The sequence below is a fragment of the Vigna radiata genome, chromosome 4, assembly GCF_000741045.1.
Source record: "Vigna radiata var. radiata cultivar VC1973A chromosome 4, Vradiata_ver6, whole genome shotgun sequence".
NCBI classification, from domain to species: domain Eukaryota; kingdom Viridiplantae; phylum Streptophyta; class Magnoliopsida; order Fabales; family Fabaceae; genus Vigna; species Vigna radiata.
Window position 1 is genome coordinate 8,932,258 of NC_028354.1, and position 9,893 is coordinate 8,942,150.

The window sequence follows — 9,893 nt, forward strand, 5'->3', positions numbered from 1 at the left end:
AGGCTAGAAAGTTTGCATGACAATTGGATAAATAAGTGAAGTAAATAAGAAGAGTAGATATATGAGAGTGGATAAGATGAAATTGTAAACCCCAACAACACCATTCATCCATAGTTTTTCAAAGCCAATTGAATCAACTGCATTTGCATGTTTATTTTTGTTCTTTGCATATAAACACCAACTTAATTCTTTTCTCAAGTCTTACGCGATTTGTTTACATGAAAAGTAAGGCCTAAGATTCCTTTAGGAAGAACGATATTGCATTTACCAATTATATTACTTGATAACGATCTGGTACACTTGCCAGTAGCTTCAGGTGGAACTCCTCTTTCACTATGTGTCTCGCTATCATCAGTAGCCATGTTGTGAATCAACTCAAAAGCTTCCTCTGGAGTCTTACACTTGATATTACCTCCAGTTGCGGCATCTAGCATTAATTTCGTCTGAGAGCTAAGACCTCCAAGGAATAGAATGACTATTGTTGCTTCGTCAAAGCCATGTGTGGGCGTCTTCCTTAGTAGGCTTTTGTATCTATCCCATGCTTGACCTAGAGTTTCAATCATGCCTTGGCTGAAAGAAGAAATTTATTGCTTACCCTTGTTCATTTTCGATTATGGGAAGTACTTGTTCAAAAACTTTGAAACCACGACTTCCCATTCAGTAAAGCTATCCTCCAGGAAAGACTTCAACCATAGCTTAGCATTGCCTCCCAATGAGAAAGGAAACAAACTAAGTTTTATTGTGTCATCCGACACACCATTGATCTTCACAGTATTGCAAATCTCGTTGAATGTAGTCAGATGCTCATATGGACTTTAATGAGATTGTCCATTGAATTGGCTGCTCTTCACCAATTGTATCAACGCCAGTTTCACCTCCATATTTATAGCATTGACCATCGGCCTTGCAATGCTATTAAAGTAATGAGGGCCAATAATAGTGGTGTAATCCGCTAGAGTGCGTCTGCCATTATTTTCTCCGACCATCTCTTCAGTACTCTGGTCAGAACCTAGTGGTGAAGGTTGTAAAAGTATCTCCGGAGAAGGGAATAATTCTCTTGATGTTTGGATCTTCCTCCTTATTCTACTTTCGTCTAACCCTTCAAGAAGAGGTTAAGAGTTTTTCTTGCTTCTAGTGCGAACTGTAGCTTGCATACACAAGAACACAAAACCCTAAAATGCACTTATTAGAACAAAATAAAAAAATACCAAGTCAAAGTTAATCAATAATCACACAAATAGAATAGTTAAACCACGAGTCCCCGACAACAGCTCCAAAAACTTGTTAAGATTTCGGCAAGTGTACCGAATCGTATAAAGTAATATAAATGGTAAACCCAAGTATCGTTTTTCCTAGACACTCACGACCTAGGCATTCATGTGGTTTCTTGATTAATTAAGACTTGGAAACAAAATCATGGTGTTTATAATGCAGAAAATAAATTTGAATGCAAGTGTTCATCAATTGATAGGAAAAATGCACAGGTGATTGGTGTGTAAGATATGAATATTATGTTGTTGAGGTTTTCGACTTATCGTATCCACTCTCATGTATTTATGAATTCATCTTCTTCATTAATGTTAATGCCACTTTCTAATTTACTTTAAACCCGACGTCTCGGTGAAGAAAGCCCACTCTTAATTACTAGTTCACAATGTCTTGTATCCCTAGCAACTAATTATGAATTACATTCGCATAAAAGCTTAAAGGCAACCAACCCTCTTATCCCTATGTCTTGGTAATATTGCTTTTGGGAGAATTTCCCCAGTTCTATATTTCCCTGTATGTGTCCATATCGACAAAATCAATAATCATGCAATTGAATGAGTTAAACAATGCATGCATAGAGTGTAGAGGAAAAACTCTAACAATTAATGAAGTAAAGCATTTATAATATAAATTAATTCAATACATGATATTTTCAAAGGGTTACATCATTTCCCCAACAACAATGGAGGTTTAGTTCACCATAGGCATCATGAAACTAGATGAAATATGTAAAAGAATGAAAGATAAAACCCTAAAAGTTGAAGATCGAAGCTTCCGCATCCAAAATCTACCAACAAGGGGTGAACAGAGTGTTTTTGCACCTCTTTCTGTCAAGAGATGCCTCTCTAGGTCATCCAAATCCTTAAATAGTTCATAAAAATAACAAAAAATAGGTCCAAGCCCACTTAGGGCGCCCAGGCGCGAAACTGGAGAAACTGATGCTCCACACCCCAAGAGGGTGCCCAGGCGGTGGCTGCGACACTTGATTGGCGCTCAACGGTGGCACTCAGGCGTGAAACGAAAGAACATGGTGCTCAGCGTCCCAAAAGGGCGCCCAGGCGCCATCTGCGACTCTTCTTTGTGCTACTTTTCCAGTTTTTCCTTAGTTCAACTCCTTGCTACTTCAACCTCTTCATCCAATTCATCTTAATTCCTATCAAAACAAGGAAAACCAAGCATAAAACAAATAATACCACCTTCAACTCTCTTATTCTGACAACTCAAGCAAAAGCATGATTTCAAGCTAGTTTCTAAATCATAAAGGGTGTTTTGGTATAAAATTAAGTAAAAAAATAACGGTATTTAAATCGTTATCAACATCACCACCTTCTTTGCAATGGGGAAGGAAATATATTTTCTTCCTTATATACTTGGGTAAGTGAAGTTTGTTAACTTTTGTATGAATCAACTAAACAAACTGGTCTCCAAGAACCTGGTAAATGGTTTGCCCAAAATTCGCTATACTGCAGACAAATTATGTGATGCATGCCAAAAGGGGAAGGAGACCACACAGCCTTTCAAGAGTAAAAGAGAGATGTCAACTAGGAAACCTCTGCAATTAATCCACATGGAATTGTTTGAACCATCAAGAACAAAAATTCTCAGAGGAAATTCATATGGACTAGTCATTGTTGATGACTACTCACGGTATACTTGGACCTACTTCATTGCAGCCAAAAATGACACACTCAAAGTTTTCAAACGCTTTGTTGCTGCTGTTCAAAATGAGATGGATCTCAAAATTAAGGTTAGCAGAAGTGATCACGGAGGAGAATTCCAAAAGAAAGACTTTGATGATTATCTGGCTGAAATGGGAATTGCTCTTAACTTCTCAACACCTAGAACTCCACAACAAAATGGAGTTGTTGAAAGGAAAAATAGAGCCCTTGAGGAACTGGCAAGGTCTATGCTAAATGAAAGAGATATGCCAAAATATTTCTGGGCAGATATTGTAAGTACTGCATGCTATGTACTGAAATGAACTATCATAAGGTCAATATTAAAGTTGACTCCCTATGAATTTTTGAGAGGAAGAAAGCCAAGCATTTCACATTTGAGAATCTTTGGAAGCAAATGTTTTGTGTTGAATAACGGCAAAGAGAACCTCGACAAGTTTGACTCTAAAGCAGATGAAGTTATCTTCATAGAGTATTCCTTAAACAACAAAGATTATCGGGTATACAACAAAAAGACTATGAATGTTGAGGAATCCATTCATGTTGCCTTTGATGAGTTCATCATGCCTCCTAATTGCTCTGAACAAGTCATGGAATTAGCTGAAGAAGATGAAAATTCAGCTGGAGGTGAAGAAATGCTTGAAGAATCCACTTACAAGGAAAATGGTAATGAACAAGTCGATTCTCCCAGAACAGAATCGACTAAAGAGTGGAAAGTACCAAGGAATGTTTCTACTGATAATATTATTGGTTACATCTCAAGAGGAGTATCCACAAGAAGGAAATTAAAGCAATTCTGTGTGAATGTTGCCTATGTATCCAAAATTGAGCCAAAGAAGGTAGAAGAGGCACTAAATGATGAAAACTGGATGATGGCAATGCAAGAAGAGTTGAACCAATTCAGGAGAAATAATGTATGGGAACTTATACCTAGAAGACCTGACCTGCAAGGTATAGGTACAAAGTGGGTATTTTGGAACAAAATGTATGATTCTTGTGAGATCATAAAGAATAAGGCAAGACTAGTGGCTAAAGGCTGCTAGGAAGAAGGAATTGACTATGATGAGACATATGCTCTTGTAGCCAGACTAGAAGCTATAAGGATACTTCTTGCTATTGCCTCTACTATGAAATTCAAATTATATAAGATGAACATCAAAAGCGCTTTCTTAAATAGGTATATTAAGGAAGAAGTTTATGTAGAACAGCCACTAAGATTTGAAGACTTTGAACATCCTGATCATGTTTACAAACTGAGAAAAGCTCTGTATGACTTGAAGCAAGCTCCAAAATCATGGTATGAACGTTTAAGTAAATTTCTCATAAAGAAAGGATTATCAAGGGACAAAGTTAACTCAACACTGTTCATCAAAAGTTCAAATAAGGATAAACTATATGTCCAAATATATGTTGATGATATTATTTTTGGTTCAACTAACTCTATGCTGTGCAAAGAATTTTCAAAGATTATGCAGGAAGAATTTGAAATGTCCATGATGGGAGAAATGACATACTCTCTTGGTCTACAAGTCAAGCAAACTAAAGATGGAATTTTAATTCACCAATCCAAATACTGCAATGATTTACTAAAGAAATTTAAAATGTTGGACTTCAAGGAGGCTTCAACTCCTATGGCAACAAACTGTTATTTGGATCTTGATGAGGCTGGAAAATGTTTTGACCAAAAACTGTATCGAGGTATGATTGGATCCTTACTTTACCTTATTGCCATAGGCCTGACATAATGCACAATGTATGTCTCTGTGCTAGGTTTCAATCTTCACCTAAAGAATCACACCTAACAACTGTAAAAAGAATTTTGAAATACCTGCCAGGAACCAAAGGCCTCGGAATTTGGTATCCAAGTGGTACAAACATTTTTCTTGAAGGGTACAGTGATTCTGATTTTGGAGGTTGCAAACTAGACAGAAAAAGCACCAATGACACATGTTACTTACTTGGATCATCCCTGATATCTTGGCATTCAAAGAAACAAGCTTGCGTGGCCTTATCCACCAGAGAAGCTGAGTACATAGCAGTTGGTAGTTGTTGTGCACAATCTCTTTGAATAAAGAGTCAATTATTGGATTACGGTATAAAACTAAATAATATTCCTTTAAAATGTGATAGCACTAGTGCCATAAACTTGAAAAAGAATCATGTTTTACATTCGAAAACTAAGCACATTGAAATAAGGCATCACTTCATTCGAGATCACATCCTTAAGGGTGAAATCAAGATTGAGTATATCGATACCTTGCATCAATGGGCTGACATTTTTAGAAAGCCTCTGAACAGAGAAAGATTTTTCATAATTCGAAATGAACTGGGAATTCTAAATGATAGTAGCAAAAAGTAATGACTGATTTGACTGTGATACGTTAGAAGTCGATTATGTTTGATCTGTTTCACATCTTTACATATTGACTTCTATTGTTTTTTTATTATATTTACTGCATAACTAAAATGCTTGATCTGTAGAAGATCTTTTAAAGGTTTTGTAGGAAGAACATTGCTTTGGAAACTACATGTGGAATTCAACAGCTTTGAGAAGCAATGTATTTGACTGAGAAAATAATCCAATCGACTACATCTTAACAGGGTTATAAATTCCAATTCTGGAATTTGGTTTTCTTTCGTTGATTGATTATTTTATCTTGATTATCTGCAATTATCTCTGATCTAAATTTATTATGCATATCTTGACTGAGATAATATTGTGAGATTGTTGATGTTTGTATCATTGCATGACTAAATTGTTTGATATCTTGTCTTTGATACAACTATGTGATATATTGTTTGTATACTCTGATTATGTACTGCATTATGCAACTGATCTGGTTTTGATATTAATGCATAATGATAGGGGGAGTATTACATCTTACACATTTTTCTTCACATACCTACATTTTAGGGGGACTTATCATTTACAAGTGATTAAATGTGATAGGGAGAGCATCATTGCATGTTTGAGAAATTTCATATATTTTTGTTTATGCATCTTGATAAGGGTTTAAAACACCATTATTTGTGATGTGATTTTAATACTAAAAGCACCCTTTTCACTTGGAAACTTGCTTGGACTCATGCTTTTTGAATAAATTGTGTGAATAAAAGAGTTGAGGTTGATTTCAGTGATTTTATGACTAATTCCCCTTGTTTTGACAAAGAATGACGTAATACTGGAAGAAAAGAAGAAAGACGAAGAAGAGAGAGCTCAGAAGGGGTCAAAAAGGCATCAAAAGGAGGGAAAACATGCAGCCCGGGTGTCCAGAAGCGCAGCTGAAGCGAGAAAAATCGACGTTCGCCCCCGGGCCGTGGCTCTCGATGCCCGGGCAGCGGGGCTTCGTATCCTGGGCATCCAAATCTGACGCTTAGGCCTTACATGACCCTCAATTCACGCTCGGGCGGCCCCCTACGACGCTTGAGTAAGAATTCACGTGGATCGGGCCCTGTTGATGCTCTTTTTGATTCTTTTGGACTAGGCCTCGCTCTAGCACGCCTCTGACACTATTTGAAGGACCCTGAGGCACTAGGTTTTGCATCCTTGGCAGAGAAGAGCATAAGAATACACTCTTAGCCTAATCTTAATCTTCCATTCTCATTCTTTCTTCCATTGTTCATAGAGTTCCCCCATGTCTATGGGGAAGTAATTTCTATTTGTTGTTCGGGAATAATGTAACCTTGTAAACTCTCATGTATTTGAATGTATTCTTAACTCCATATGCTTTTTCATTACTTGTTAGAGTAATTCATCTGTTTCTATTCTTACTTATACAATAGTATTATTTATGAATTGCATGAGCGTTGTTAACGGATTGGCAAGCGTACCAAATCGTATCAAGTAATAATAATTAATTAATTGGGTATGAGAACAAAATATAAACATGCGAAAGAGATTGATTCAATTGACGAGAAGAAAACAATGGATGAATGGAGTTGTTGGGGGTTTACAATTTCATCTTATCCGCTCTCTCTTATTTACTCCTCTTGATTTATTAGCTTGATTAACTAATTGTCATGCAACTTTCTTAGCCTATCCTTAACCCGATCCCTCGGTGAAAAGAGCCTATTACTAATTACTGGCTTGCTATCCCTAGCCTCCCCTAGCAATTAATAAAGCATTATAGAGTAGAAGTGAAAAAGAATTGATCGTCCTACCTCTATCCCGAGGTGGTATTGCTTAATCAAGGAATTACTCACCAGTTCATGACATTACTATACGAACCCGTATCAATAAAGACAAAAAAACAGTTATCGAATGAGTTAAACGATAAAAGCATTAAGCGTAGATGAGAACCCAACAATTAATAACCAAAGCATATGGAAACCATATAAATAAACAAGAGTTTCAATAAAAGAGAGTATCAAAAGATTACATTGTTTCCCCCAACAACAATAAGGTTTAGTTCACCATTGTCATGGTAAAACTAGATGAAAAATGGATGAAGAATGGAAAAACAAACCCTGAATAAGATGAAAAGGAGCCTAAGCATCCAAGAGATCCTCTCCAGAGAGTGAAATTAAGTCTGACCGCCCCCTTCTGTCAAAAGAATACATCTAACCTCGCTCTAAGGCTATTTATATCCAAGAAAAGTAACAAAATTCAAGCTCAGGCCCATCACAGAACTGCCCGGCACCAAAAATGGTCGCTCGGTGGTTTGCCTCAAGCCGCAGAACCACCCGGCGCCAAAAACAGCCGCCCGACGCTCCGGTCAACCACCCGACGCCCCAGTCAACCGCCCAGCGGTTTGGTCAACTTTTTCTAGTTGACTGGTTGACTTTTCTAGTTGCCTGGTTAACTTTTCTGGTTGACTGGTTGATTTTTCTACGTTCTGGTTGAATTTTCTACACTGCAACTGTTTGATCTTCAATCGTTCTTTCCTTTTCTTGAGTCTAAGACCTTCATCTTCGACTTCATCCTTCACTTTCTCAAAATTGCTACAAAACAATGCAAAACAAGCATAATATCGCTAAAAATAGCTTTTGACTCTCTAGAGACTTATTTATTGAGTTTTGCTAGATTCTAAGCTCATTCTAAGCAGTAAAGGGAGTAATTTGGTCTAAAATGACATATGAAAATAACTGTTTTTCAACCTTCATCACCACCCAAACTTAGAACTTTGCTTGTCCTCAAGCAAACAAAACAAAACAACAAACAAAAGAGAGCTTGGCTTTATACTATTTCATCCAATGATTCAACACTCCTAAAGTACATGACAAACACTGCACAACCTCAAATCTTCAGTGGAATCAAATTAAGATGTATGCATGCTTTCAATCCAGAGATTGCACAACAGATGTTACACATTATGAATGACTAATCCACTAAGCAAAAATGCACTCATGAAAATTAATAATTCATACCAAGCAAGTGTTTCACTCAATCACTCAAGTGTTTAGGGTGACACTCCAACTCTCTAGCATTCACAAGTCACAAGAAATAAAATTGTCGTTCATCTCAAACAATCAACATCTTTACATGCAAATGCCATCAAAAGGACTTTTCCAAGTCTTGTAATGAGGTTGGGATAACAAGAAAAATTGGTTTTTCTGGAAAACAAAATCCTTGAGTTAAGAGAGCTATCATAATATTCAACATTTAAGCACAACTCTCTTCCTCACCAATCTCTCTCATTCCCAACTTTTCCCTTTTTCTTTTTCATTGAGCTCATCTTCATGCTTTTTCTTATTATTTTCTTTTTCTCATGCATTTTTGTTTTTCAACAATTGAGCTCAATGCTTCTTAATAGCTTTTCAATTTCCCCATGCAACCCCAAACTTGAACCTTTTCATCACATATAGTTAAGCTAATCCCAACTTAAGGTAAAGAATTTCAAGACAAGGGTTCACATCCTTCTTAAGGCTAAGGTTCAAAAAGGGTATAATATTTTAAGCTCTGTGGTGAAAATTTGGCTAGAGAGAAAGGTTTTCAAAAATGGCCTTCATCATCTGACATTCACATGTAGTTCAATCAATCATCGAGATTAAAGCAATATCATTCATGCTTCCCTGTGAACAATTCATATAATCATAAAAACTCTGGAGCTCAAAACCTCACACAACATGCTTTCTCACACAACATTCATTCATACATCCTACTTAGCATCATAACCACAATCATAATTCATCACACATCTGTTTCATCAAATATCAACAAGCAATGGAGCTCAATTATCATCCACATCAAATCATCATCAAATAAGTTCATCATGCAAATTAGTCAGTCCAACATCTTCAGAAAAGTATTTAGGCCAATCATACACACTAAAAAATAAAATTCAACCTATTCTAAAAATGTAAAAATGCAAAAGTAAAAGAAGAGAATCTAGGTTGCCTCCTAGTAGCGCTTGTTTAACGTCGCGAGCCTGACCCAAACCTGTTTAGCACTTGTCAGTAAGTGCAATTTGTTCCAACACCCATCAGTAGGTGTGCCTTCCTGGTATCCTTTAGTAGATACCTAAAAGTTAGCATCCCTCAGTAGATACTACCCAGAAATTGTTCAAATAAACAAATATTTACAAGATTAAAAATGAAATAACCCTATACTACAAGAAATAAAATTGTTTTACAACAATGGGGATAACCCTAATAAACACCCATCAATAGGTGTTGATAATCTTCTCGCTTAATATTCTTTTCTTTTTCTTCTTCCTGCTGAATCTCTTCAAAAAATTAAGAACACCAAGCACTTGTTTCCATGTTTCAATCATAGGAACTTTAATCTCCAATTTCTTGAAGATCGCCATCTTGAACTTATTTCCATTCCTATGATTTTTCTTTTTATGAGGAAGATGTTTTTCATGTGATCTTTTCTTCTTTCCTCTCTTCCTCTTTTTCTCAACCTTCTCCTTCTTCCACTTTCTTTTTTTCTTTTTTCTTATTTTCTTATTTTTTTCTTTTTTCTCAACCACTGCCTTTTCTTTCTTCTCATCTTTCTCTCCCTCA